Here is a 13,128-nt window from a genome sequence, read left to right on the forward strand (position 1 = left end):
TTGGTTTAAGTCACTAGATTCATGCATCTCCAAATTTCTGTGGAAAAACAAACCACCGCGTATTAGTTTAAAAACCCTACAGAAGACCAAGGACAGTGGTGGATTAGATTTACCTAATTTTCAGCACTATTCCTTAAACCTAGCCCAATAGATGAACATGGATAAATATAGAACAAGCATTGTGTGATAATCTGGAAATCTCTGACCTGCCACTTATTAGTCATAACGTAAAAAATCACAAATGTTTCAAAAGCATTAACATCAGCACCTCTCTGACAGCCTGGTGGGAATTTCTTAAAATAACAAAGTCTTCACTTGTCCCGTGTAAGCTTACACCAATCTGGAACAATCCTGACATCCTGCAAAACAAAAAAATGCTAAACTTTACTCTATGGAAGATCAAAGGAATCAAACATCTGGAACATATAATCCAAAATGGACATTTTATTTCATTTGATGAGCTCATATCACAACATGAGATAGGCAGCAATAAATTCCTAGAATATCAGCAACTTAAGTCTATAATAACAAAGAAATATATCCTCCACCAACCAGACTTACAACTCCCAATTAGGGTAGCAGAATTTCTAAGCATCTGCACCCCAAAACTACTATCAAAAATATATAAATTATTGTCTAAGATAGATGACACAATGTCTCTACCGTCCTCAAAATGGGAGGCAGATTTATCCATCAGTTCTAGTCATAGCTTCTGGCCACAAATATGTTTGAACACCTTCAGAATGACTCAAAATCCTAATTTACAGCTCATACAATACAAAATTCTTCATAGAACACACTATACAGGACAAAGGATGTTCAGGATGGGTCTAACACACTCAAACATCTGCTCACATTGCACAGATAACACACCTGATGATTATGCACACGCTTTGTGGTTTTGTGCGCCTGTCCAGAAGTTCTGGCTTGAAGTCTGTGCGGACCTGTCAACATGGCTAAAGTGTAGCATTCCTGCATGCCCCACACTGTGCATACTGGGTGACTTAGACAACATCAACGTGGAATTTAGCTTAGCACACATGATCCTCACAGTGTTATGTATAGCAAAGAAAACTATTCTCATGAACTGGAAAGCGAAGAACAATCTGTGTATTAACCAGTTTAGAAATCGCTCTGGGCGGTTGGGTGTGTGCTGGGGGGGGGCTGTGTGGCTTCGGGCGTCTGGTGGTCTCTCGGGTCGTGGGGACCGGGTTGGTCATTGTTGGGGGGGACTGTGTGTCGGGCTTGGAGGGCAGTTTTGGGGGCTTGCGGGTGGGGCTGTCTTGCGGTGTGGGGCGGGGTCCCTTAGGGGCCTTGGGGTGGTGGCTGCTGGCTCTGTACCGGGTGACCGGGCCGCTCTGGCGTGGGTGGTGGAGCTGGGCCTGGACCTGGTGGCTTGCCGCTGCCTTGCGCCCGGGGCGGGGCCCTGCCTGTGCCTGGGGGGTCTGGGTTGCCCTGGACATGCCACAGTATGCGTGGGTTGGTGCAGGTCCTGGTGCCGGCCTTGTTGCTCTGGGAACTCCAAGGTGTCCGCAGGTGGTTGTTTTTTTTAGGGTGTTGGGGCGTGCGGTGAGGAGGAGGGGGTCTGTATGGGGGTGTGCTTTTCCCCAGTTGGGGGGGGCCTGGGGGGGCCTGGGTGATGGTGGGTCTCAGGCCCGGGCTGCTGCGACTGGTGTAACCGGGTGATTTGTTTGTTTGTTTGTTTGATTTTTGTTGTTGTTTGTTTGTTTTTGTAGAGGTCCTCCGGGGTGGGGTTGGGTTGAGTGGGATGGGGCGGGATGGGTTCCTTCTGGGGGTACAGTAGCTCCCGGAATATGGTGACTGCAGGCCCCGAGCCTGGTGGACATCAGGCCCTCCTGCCCTGTGTTGGGTCCCAGGTAGCGGGGATGCCTATTGCAGCCAGTCTCTGGCTGCCCTCTCTGGGGTGGGAGGGACAAGGAGGATGAATTAATTATTCTGCTAGTTTATATATTGTAAACATAAACAATAAACATTTATAAAACTTCCCTTGGCAAAGCAAATCTGTTTGGCATAAAGGTATTCAGACTACAATTCTAGTGCAGCAAGTTCAAGAATGTGTGTGTGTATGGGTGTATGTGTGCGAACGTGTGTGAGTTTGTGTGTGTGAGAGTTTAAAGAACCTGTTATCCACAGGCAGGTCTTAACTAGTATGGCACGGGTCCAGCCTGTCTCATCTTTTTTGGAAGGTTCAGCGCTCGGCCGTAACCCTTCTGTCTGTTTGGACTCTCACATACATTCGGTTAATCATAGAAAAACGAGAACAAAACTTTTTAGCCCCTTAAATTCATAAAACAGACATGGTGCAGTTATTTCCATTCTAGAAAATAAGAGTAATCACCACCATTCCTATAAATTCTGGATATTCTAACAATCTGAATCTTTTTTAAATGTTCAATGAAGCCCTTTGCTGTTCTGTTTAGAGACTCAGCTGATCATAAACCAAGTTTTGCTCTTGAACCAAGCTTCTAAACTCTTCACCTTTTTCATTTCTCAGTTAGTATTCACTTTAAAACTGATTAAAAGAAAAATTAAATGAATGCCTATCAACAAATGTGGGATCTAAACTCTAGTGCTTCCTCTAAAATAATTTCCTTTCTCAATTCAGAAATGTGTGTGTGTAAGTCACAACACCCGTGACACCAAAACGGCTTTCTTTTCTCTCTTTTCTCTACACTCTGCACTGTGAGCACACACAACAAATCAGAAAGGCTTTTTTCTCTCTTTTCTACATTATGGACTGTGGGGACACAAAACCGCTCTCTCTTTTTTTTTTTTTGATTGTGTGCCAGGGCGTTGTCTCACGTATTAGATTATGCTTAAGATACGAATGGGTTTATCAGTCACATCAGAATCCATACATACTGATCCTCCCGTAATAAAATGGTCGGATCTTATCAAACACACTTTGTTTCTTGTGAAAAGTCAGCCAAACAGCGTATACACGTCAAGACACTGAATCAAGTTTGCCACAAGAACTCATAAGTTTGGCAGTATTGCTCTGCCGTCAGCAATCATACACCCATTTTATTTTCATGAGACATGTGCAGGCACCTGTTCATCTACTGTTCTATCACTATGAATTAGTTTATCTATTATCAATAAGGATACTTCTACAACTACTATCAAAGTATGTCCGGACTTCTTATGTTGTCAGTTGCTATATATGAATAAGTGGGTTGCTACTGAAAAGCATTAAGCATGTCACACAGCCCAAACATATAACATTTCAGGACACACCACACAGTTAACAACCACAGTGAAGCATGTCAAAGCCCAAACATGTAACATTCAACAGGACACTTACACAACACATTCAAATCAAACAGTCAGACAACATACAAGAACCTATACCCCAGCCGGCATTGCTCCCTGCCTATTTTCCTACAACTCACTATGTGTGCGCACACCTTTATTCACAAACTCTTCAACTTATACTCTTTTACCGAAGCTGCTACAGCTCGATTGGCCAAATACCCTTAGATCCTATTTCGGTGAATTTGACATCTGCCTTGTATGTAACAGATTAGCGGTTTAGCAGTTTTAATTTAGTTTGAGTGAAGGAATTCATTTTATAGCAAAATCCGAAATCGTGAAGAACTCATGAAAGTAAGCTTATTCTCGGATTCCTGAAACTTTAGATTTGCTCTTTCTTTTACTGCAAAGTACAACGTTGAGCAGCACTAATGAGTTGTTTCTATTTTTGGCAGGCTTTACCTTTGCGAATGAAGCCCTTTCTGTCTGTGCAAAAGAAATCTTGTTACTGTGCAGAGTGACTTCTCTGAGTAGAGTCGCCTTACTTGGGGCCGATGTTCGAAGCTGGAGTGCAAAGTTGTTGCTTGAATGGTGCTCGCTGGAGCGTGTGGTAGTGTAAAGTTATACCATTTAAAAGGGCTGAAGAGTGCTCAGTGCAGCGGGTGGGCGGAGGTGCAAAGTGACACTATGGCCATAAAAAGAACACCGCTACAAGTGCGCATTGTGCCAGGAAGGGCCCTCGGACGTGAACCAGTGGACAGTTATCGCTTCTCGGCCTTTTGGCTAAGATCAAGTGTAGTATCTGTTCTTATCAGTTTAATGTCTGATATGTCCTCTATGCGAGACTACATATTAAATGGATTTGTATCAATAGGAGTTGAAAAAGGAGCTTGCTCCGTTCACTCCAAGCATCGACCCGGTACTGCAGTGCCGCTGGGAACGGTGCGCTCTCCTCTGCTCTTGTGAAAAAGCAAACAGCGGTGCAGGATGGAAGTTTCAGGGAGCCTAAGATGAAACTTTCTTTTAATCTGCTGATAAAAGAGAGTGAATGCGAAGCAGACTTTAACACGGCTCTGGGAGCGAGCCGAGTGCGGGCTAACCGGGAGAATTGCTTGAAAGAAACGCGACACCGAATGAGCAGTCAGATCAAAGCCTCAATACGGTGTTCCCGTGTTGTTTGTGGCTGCCTTGTCTTTTGCACAGAGTAAAAGACAAGGCAGCCATCGAATAGGGCCCGATTGTTCCTACTTGGTCAGCCGAGGAGCAAGGGGGGGGAGCAAGCGTCTCAACCAAGCAAAGCTCACCATGGGGAAGGTGGCTATGCCAACTAGCCTGATGCCCTGCCCCGCAGTACACTGGTTTCTCTTCATAATGTACAAGTCTTTCGCCTTTTACTAAAGACTTCCGTGGAGAGCAGCACTAATGAATTGTTTCTATTTTTGGCAGGCTTTACCTTTGCGGGTGAAGCCCTTTCTGTCTGTGCAAAAGAAATCTTGTTACTGTGCAGAGTGACTTCTCTGAGTAGAGTCACCTTACTTGTTGCGACTGTGCCGATGTTGCTTGAATGGTGCTCGCTGGAGCGTGCGGTAGTGTAAAGTTATACCATTTAAAAGGGTTGAAGAGTGCTCAGTGCAGCGGGTGGGCGGAGGTGCAAAGTGACACTATGGCCATAAAAAGAACACCGCTACAAGTGCGCATTGTGCCAGGAAGGGCCCTCGGACGTGAACCAGTGGACAGTTATCGCTTCTCGGCCTTTTGGCTAAGATCAAGTGTAGTATCTGTACTTATCAGTTTAATATGTGATATGTCTATGCAAGGACTACATATTAAATGGATTTTTATCAATATGAGTTGAAAAAGGAGCTTGCTCCGTTCACTCCAAGCGTCTACAAGAAGGTGTGAATGGCCGACCATTTTTTGTAAATAGCGGGTAAGAAAAGGTGCGAATGCCCGACAATACACCATCAAAAGCGGGAGCAGAGGGGTTCAGCTGTAAGAAGGTCTGAATTTCCAACCATAATTTGTAAAAACCGGGGAAGAAAAGGCTCGAAAGCCCGACTATACACCATCAAAAGCGGGAGCAGAGGGGTTCAGCTGCAAGAAGGTCTGAATTTCCATCAATAATTGCTAGAAAACATGAAAGAAAATTTTCGAATATCCAACCGCACATGATCATAAGTGGGAGAGGAGGTGTTCAGCTGCAAGAAGGTGTGAATGTCCACCCATAATTCCTGAAAAATGGGTAAAAAAAGGTGCGAATGCCCAACCATACATCATCAAAAGCATGTGTGAATGTCAGATCATAATTTGCAAAAACCTGATTGTGTGCAGCTGAACACCTCTGCTCCCGCTTTTGATGGTGTATAGTCGGGCTTTCGAGGCTTTTCTTCAACGGTGTTTACAAATTATGGTTGGAAATTCAGACCTTGCAGCCGAACACCTACGCTCCCTCTTTTGATCATACATTGTCGGGCATTCGCACCTTGTCTTACCCGCGTTTTACAAACCATGGTCGGACTTTCACACCTTCTTGTAGCTGAACAACTCCGCTCCCGCTATTGATTGTGTACAGTCGGGTATTTTAACCTTTTCTTACCCGCTTTTTACCAATTATGGTCGGACATTCACACCGTCTTACAGCGGAACACCTCCGCTCCCTCTTTTGATGATGTATGGTCCGGCATTCTTACCGTTTCTAACACATTTTTCAGCAATTATGGTAGGACATTCACACCTTCTTGCAGCTGAACACCTCCTCTCCCACTTATGATCATGTGCGGATTGATTTTCGAAAATTTTCTTTCATGTTTTCTATTAATTAAAAATGGACATTTAGACCTTCTTGCAGCTGAACACCTCCGCTCCCGCTTTTGATCATACATTGTCAGGCATTCGCACCTTGTCTTACCCGCTTTTTACAAAATTTAGTCGAACATTCACACCTTTTTGCAGCCGAACACAGTTTTTTGCAGCCGAATTTGGGCATTCGAACCTTTTCATACCCACTTTTTACCAACTATGGTCGGACATTCACACCGTCTTACAGCGGAACACCTCCGCTCCCTCTTTTGATGGTGTATGTTCGGGCATTCGAACCTTTTCTTACCCGCTTTTTACAAACTATGCTCGGACATTCAAACCTTCTTGTAGCCGAACACATCCACTCCTGCTTTTGATGATGTATGGTTGGGCATTCGAACCTACTTGTTGCCCGCTTTTCATTAATTATGGGTGGACATTCACACCTTGTCGCAGCCAAACACCTCCGCTCCCTGTTTTGATCATGTATGGTTGGACATTCGCACCTTTTCTCACCCGCTTTTTGCAAACTATGGTCGGCCATTCACAGCTTCCTCTCCACCATACTTGTATGGTGGGATATTCACACCCACTTGCATCTGAAGACCTCCGCCCCCACTTTTGTTGATATTTAGCCGATCATTCGCACCTTACCCGCTTTTGGCAAACTATGGCCTTCTTGCAGCCAAAAACCTCTGATCTCGCTTTTGATGATGTAAGGTTGGGCATTCAGACCTTGCTTCACCTGCTTTTCACCAAATATAGTCGGACATTCACACCTTCTTGCAGCCGAACACTTCCGCTCCACCTTTTAGTTTTCTATGGGGCATTCACACCTTTTTTTACACCGCATTTTATAAAAACACCACAGGAACACCGTATTGAGGCTTTGTTCTGACCGCTCATTCGGTGTCGCGTTTCTTTCAAGCAATTCTCCTGGTTAGCCCGCACTCGGCTCGCTCCCAGAGCCGTGTTAAAGTCTGCTTTGCATTCACTCTCTTTTCTCAGCAGATTAAAAGAAAGTTTCATCTTAGGCTCCCTGAAACTTCCATCCTGCACCGCTGTTTGCTTTTTCACAAGAGCAGAGGAGAGCGCACCGTTCCCAGCGGCACTGCAGTACCGGGTCGATGCTTGGAGTGAATGGAGCAAGCTCCTTTTTCAACTCCTATTGATAAAAATAAAACTTCTCTGAGTAGAGTCGCCTTACTTGTTGCGACTGTGCCGATGTTCGAAGCTGGAGTGCAAAGTTGTTGCTTGAATGGTGCTCGCTGAAGCGTGCGGTAGTGTAAAGTTATACCATTTAAAAGGGCTGAAGAGTGCTCAGTGCAGCGGGTGGGCGGAGGTGCAAAGTGACACTATGGCCATAAAAAGAACACCGCTACAAGTGCGCATTGTGCCAGGAAGGGCCCTCGGACGTGAACCAGTGGACAGTTATCGCTTCTCGGCCTTTTGGCTAAGATCAAGTGTAGTATCTGTACTTATCAGTTTAATGTCTGATGTGTCCTCTATGCAAGGACTACATATTAAATGGATTTGTATCAATAGGAGTTGAAAAAGGAGCTTGCTCCGTTCACTCCAAGCATCGACCCGGTACTGCAGTGCCGCTGGGAACGGTGCGCTCTCCTCTGCTCTTGTGAAAAAGCAAACAGCGGTGCAGGATGGAAGTTTCTTTTAATCTGCTGAGAAAAGAGAGTGAATGCGAAGCAGACTTTAACACGGCTCTGGGAGCGAGCCGTGTGCGGGCTAACCGGGAGAATTGCTTGAAAGAAATGCGACACCGAATGAGCGGTCAGAACAAAGCCTCAATACGGTGTTCCTGTGGTGTTTTTATAAAAAAAAAGGTGTGAATGCCCCATAGAAAACTAAAAGGTGGAGCGGAAGTGTTCGGCTGCAAGAAGGTGTGAATGTCCGACTATATTTGGTGAAAAGCAGGTGAAGCAAGGTCTGAATGCCCAACCTTACATCATCAAAAGCGAGATCAGAGGTTTTTGGCTGCAAGAAGGCCATAGTTTGCCAAAGGTGCGAATGACCGACTAAATATCAACAAAAGTGGGGGCGGAGGTCTTCGGATGCAAGTGGGTGTGAATATCCCACCATACAAGTATGGTGGAGAGGAAGCTGTGAATGGCCGACCATAGTTTGCAAAAAGCGGGTGAGAAAAGGTGCGAATGTCCAACCATACATGATCAAAACAGGGAGCGGAGGTGTTTGGCTGCGACAAGGTGTGAATGTCCACCCATAATTAATGAAAAGCGGGCAACAAGTAGGTTCGAATGCCCAACCATACATCATCAAAAGCAGGAGTGGATGTGTTCGGCTACAAGAAGGTTTGAATGTCCGAGCATAGTTTGTAAAAAGCGGGTAAGAAAAGGTTCGAATGCCCGAACATACACCATCAAAAGAGGGAGCGGAGGTGTTCCGCTGTAAGACGGTGTGAATGTCCGACCATATTTGGTAAAAAGTGGGTATGAAAAGGTTCGAATGCCCAAATTCGGCTGCAAAAAACTGTGTTCGGCTGCAAAAAGGTGTGAATGTTTGACTAAAGTTTGTAAAAAGCGGGTAAGACAAGGTGCGAATGCCTGACAATGTATGATCAAAAGCGGAAGAAGAGGTGTTCAGCTGCAAGAAGGTCTAAATGTCCATCATTAATTGCTAGAAAACATGAAAGAAAATTTTCGAAAATCAATCCGCACATGATCATAAGTGGGAGAGGAGGTGTTCAGCTGCAAGAAGGTGTGAATGTCCTACCATAATTGCTGAAAAATGTGTTAGAAACGGTAAGAATGCCGGACCATACATCATCAAAAGCTAGAGAGGTGGTGTTCGGTTGCAAGTAGGTATGAGTGTCTGACTAAAGTTGAAATATATTGACAAAAGCGGGAGGAGAGGTCTTCGGATGAGTGGTTGAGAATTTTCAACTATAATCTATAAAATGCGGTGAAAAAAAAGGTGTGATAGAAACCTAAAAGGTGGAGCGGAAGTGTTGCAAGAAGGTGTGAATGTCCGTCTATAGTTGGTGAAAAGCAGGAAAAGCAAGGTCTTATTGCCCAATCTTACATCATCAAAAGCGAGATCAGAGGTGTTTGGCTGCAAGAAAACGGGTAAGGTGTGAATGACCGACTAAATATCAACAAAAGTGGGGGCGGAGGTCTTCGGATGCAAGTGGGTGTGAATATCCCACCATACAAGTATGGTGGAGAGGAAGCTGTGAATGGCCGACCATAGTTTGCAAAAAGCGGGTGAGAAAAGGTGCGAATGTCCAACCATACATGATCAAAACAGGGAGCGGAGGTGTTTGGCTGCGACAAGGTGTGAATGTCCACCCATAATTAATGAAAAGCGGGCAACAAGTAGGTTCGAATGCCCAACCATACATCATCAAAAGCAGGAGTGGATGTGTTCGGCTACAAGAAGGTTTGAATGTCCGAGCATAGTTTGTAAAAAGCGGGTAAGAAAAGGTTCGAATGCCCGAACATACACCATCAAAAGAGGGAGCGGAGGTGTTCCGCTGTAAGACGGTGTGAATGTCCGACCATATTTGGTAAAAAGTGGGTATGAAAAGGTTCGAATGCCCAAATTCGGCTGCAAAAAACTGTGTTCGGCTGCAAAAAGGTGTGAATGTTTGACTAAAGTTTGTAAAAAGCGGGTAAGACAAGGTGCGAATGCCTGACAATGTATGATCAAAAGCGGAAGAAGAGGTGTTCAGCTGCAAGAAGGTCTAAATGTCCATCATTAATTGCTAGAAAACATGAAAGAAAATTTTCGAAAATCAATCCGCACATGATCATAAGTGGGAGAGGAGGTGTTCAGCTGCAAGAAGGTGTGAATGTCCTACCATAATTGCTGAAAAATGTGTTAGAAACGGTAAGAATGCCGGACCATACATCATCAAAAGCTAGAGAGGTGGTGTTCGGTTGCAAGTAGGTGTGAGTGTCTGACTAAAGTTGAAATATATTAACAAAAGCGGGAGGAGAGGTCTTCGGATGAGTGGTTGAGAATTTTCAACTATAATCTATAAAATGCGGTGAAAAAAAAGGTGTGATAGAAACCTAAAAGGTGGAGCGGAAGTGTTCGGCTGCAAGAAGGTGTGAATGTCCGTCTATAGTTGGTGAAAAGCAGGAAAAGCAAGGTCTTATTGCCCAATCTTACATCATCAAAAGCGAGATCAGAGGTGTTTGGCTGCAAGAAAACGGGTAAGGTGTGAATGACCGACTAAATATCAACAAAAGTGGGGGCGGAGATCTTCGGATGCAAGTGGGTGTGAATATCCCACCATACAAGTATGGTGGAGAGGAAGCTGTGAATGTCCGACCATGGTTTGTAAAACGCGGGTAAGACAAGGTGCGAATGTCCGACAATGTATGATCAAAAGAGGGAGCGGAGGTGTTCGGCTGCAAGGTCTGAATTTCCAACCATAATTTGTAAACACCGTTGAAGAAAAGCCTCGAAAGCCCGACTATACACCATCAAAAGCGGGAGCAGAGGTGTTCAGCTGCAAGAAGGTCTGAATGTCCACCAATAATTACTGAAAAATGGGTAAGAAAAGGTGTGAATGCCCAACTATACATCAACAAAAGCAGGAGTGGATGTGTTTGGCTACAAGAAGGTTTGAATGTCCGAGCATAGTTTGTAAAAAGCGGGTAAGAAAAGGTGCGAATGCCCGACAATGGATGATCAAAAGAGGGAGTGGAGGTTTTCGGCTACAAGAAGGTATGAATGTCCGACCATAGTTTGTAAAAAGCGGGTAAGAAAAGGTGCGAATGCCCGAACATACACCATCAAAAGAGGGAGCGGAGGTGTTTCGCTGTAAGATGGTGCGAATGTCCGACCATAGTTGGTAAAAAGCGGGTAAGAAAAGGTTCGAATGCCCGAATATATACCATCAAAAGCGGAAGCGGAGGTGTTCGGCTGCAAGAAGGTGTGAACGTCCGACCAAAGTTTGTAAAAAGCAGTTAAGAAAAGGTTCGAATATCCAACCAAACATAATCAAAAGTGGGAGGAGAGCTGTTCGACTGCAAGTAGGTGTGAATGTCCACCCATAATTCCTGAAAAATGGGTAAGAAAAGGTGCGAATATCCAACCATACATCATCAAAAGAAGAAATGGATGTGTTCTGCTACAAGAAGGTTTGAATGTCCGAACATAGTTTGTAAAAAGTGGGTAAGAAAAAGTTCGAATGCCCGAACATACACCATCAAAAGAGGGAGCGGAGGTGTTCCGCTGTAAGACGGTGTGAATGTCCGAGCATAATTGGTAAAAAGCGGGTAAGAAAAGGTTAAAATACCCGACTCTACACAATCAATAGCGGGAGCGGAGTTGTTCGGCTAAAAGAAGGTGTGAAAGTCCGACCATGGTTTGTAAAAAGCGGGTAAGAAAAGGTTCGAATGCCAAAATATACACCATCAAAAGCGGAATCCGAGGTGTTCGGCTGCAAGTAGGTGTGAATGTCAGATCATAATTTGCAAAAAGCTGATGAGAAAGGTGTGAATGACCGACAATAATTGCTGAAAAATGTGTTAGAAAAGGTAAGAATGCCGGACCATTCATCATCAAAAGCGGGAGAAGAGGTGTTCCGCTGTAAGATGGTGTGAATGTCCGACCATAGTTGGTAAAAAGCGGGTAAGAAAAGGTTCGAATGCCCGAATATATACCATCAAAAGCGGAAGCGGAGGTGTTCGGCTGCAAGAAGGTGTCAACGTCCGACCAAAGTTTGTAAAAAGTAGGTAAAAAAAGGTGCGAATGCCAGAACATACACCATCAAAAGAGGGAGCGGAGGTGTTCCGCTTTAAGATGGTGTGAATGTCCGACCATAGTTGGTAAAAAGCGGGTAAGAAAAGGTTCGAATGCCCGAATATATACCATCAAAAGCGGAAGCGGAGGTGTTCAGCTGCAAGAAGGTGTGAACGTACACACACACACACACACCTCGCCATGCGAGCTGTGTGTGTGTGTGTGTGTGGGGGGGGGGGGGGGGGGGGGGTTAGGCCGGACCGCTCCCCGGCCAAGGTCAGGCGGTGGAGGTATGTGGAGGGGGCGTGGTGCATCAGCTGCAGGAGAGAGCTGTGGAGAGAGCTCTGGGGAGCAGGACTAGGTGAGTGATTAGTACACCGGCAGTCACTTGTCTAATCACTCTCCTCTTTAAAAAACTCAGAGCTGTAAGGAGGATTGAAGTGGAGTCGGCAGCACGAACCGGGAGGGAAGGCCTGCGAACGACTCCACATTCATGAAAAAGGGTTAAATAAACTATACGTTGAACCGTCCTCTGTCTCTGAGTCTCTCTGAAAGAACCCGCAGTGGCAACAGGCCGCCTCAATGTGGAATTATTAAAGACAGTAAAGGACGATCTCTCTCGTTGGAAGTCCTTACCTATATCACTTATGGGGAGAGTTACAACCATTAAAATGATGATACTACCAAAAGTTAACTATCTGTTCTCAATGATCCCCATAAAACCACCTGCTACTTGGTTTAAGTCACTAGATTCATGCATCTCTAAATTTCTGTGGAAAAACAAACCACCACGTATTAGTTTAAAAACCCTACAGAAGACCAAGGACAGGGTGGATTAGATTTACCTAATTTTCAGCACTATTCCTTAGCCAATAGGTTACAGTATATATCAAAATGGTTTAAACCTAGCCCAATAGATGAACATGGATAAGTATAGAACAAGCATTGTGTGATAATCTGGAAATCTCTGACCTGCCACTTATTAGTCAAATAGTGAAAAATCACAAATGTTTCAAAAGCATTAACATCAGCACCTCTCTGACAGCCTGGTGGGAATTTCTTAAAATAACAAAGTCTTCACTTGTCCCGTGTAAGCTTACACCCATCTGGAACAATCCTGACATCCTGCAAAACAAAAAAATGCTAAACTTTACTCTGTGGAAGATCAAAGGAATCAAACATCTGGAACATATAATCCAAAATGGACATTTTATTTCATTTGATGAGCTCATATCACAACATGAGATAGGCAGCAATAAATTCCTAGAATATCAACAACTTAAGTCTATAATAACAAAGAAATATATCCTCCACCAACCAGACTTA

General features: G+C 44.6%; 3 non-coding genes and 2 pseudogenes across 3 annotated transcripts; 4 read left to right on the forward strand and 1 right to left on the reverse strand.

Moving 5' to 3' along the window:
* The first annotated feature begins 4,036 nt into the window (after positions 1-4,036).
* On the forward strand, positions 4,037-4,226 carry LOC140285445 (U2 spliceosomal RNA). Its single transcript, XR_011910483.1, has one exon. It is a non-coding gene; the product is annotated as a U2 spliceosomal RNA (small nuclear RNA).
* Positions 4,227-4,623: 397 nt separating this feature from the next.
* On the forward strand, positions 4,624-4,737 carry LOC140285429 (U5 spliceosomal RNA). Its single transcript, XR_011910468.1, has one exon. It is a non-coding gene; the product is annotated as a U5 spliceosomal RNA (small nuclear RNA).
* A 275-nt stretch (positions 4,738-5,012) lies between these two features.
* LOC140285474 (U2 spliceosomal RNA) lies at positions 5,013-5,189 on the forward strand (annotated as a pseudogene).
* A 1,969-nt stretch (positions 5,190-7,158) lies between these two features.
* Positions 7,159-7,323, reverse strand: LOC140285413 (U2 spliceosomal RNA; annotated as a pseudogene).
* A 182-nt stretch (positions 7,324-7,505) lies between these two features.
* LOC140285456 (U2 spliceosomal RNA) lies at positions 7,506-7,696 on the forward strand. The gene has a single exon (XR_011910493.1). It is a non-coding gene; the product is annotated as a U2 spliceosomal RNA (small nuclear RNA).
* The last annotated feature ends 5,432 nt before the right edge of the window (positions 7,697-13,128 follow it).

The sequence above is a fragment of the Leuresthes tenuis genome, unplaced genomic scaffold, assembly GCF_036924035.1.
Source record: "Leuresthes tenuis unplaced genomic scaffold, fLeuTen1.0.hap1 SCAF_40, whole genome shotgun sequence".
NCBI classification, from domain to species: domain Eukaryota; kingdom Metazoa; phylum Chordata; class Actinopteri; order Atheriniformes; family Atherinopsidae; genus Leuresthes; species Leuresthes tenuis.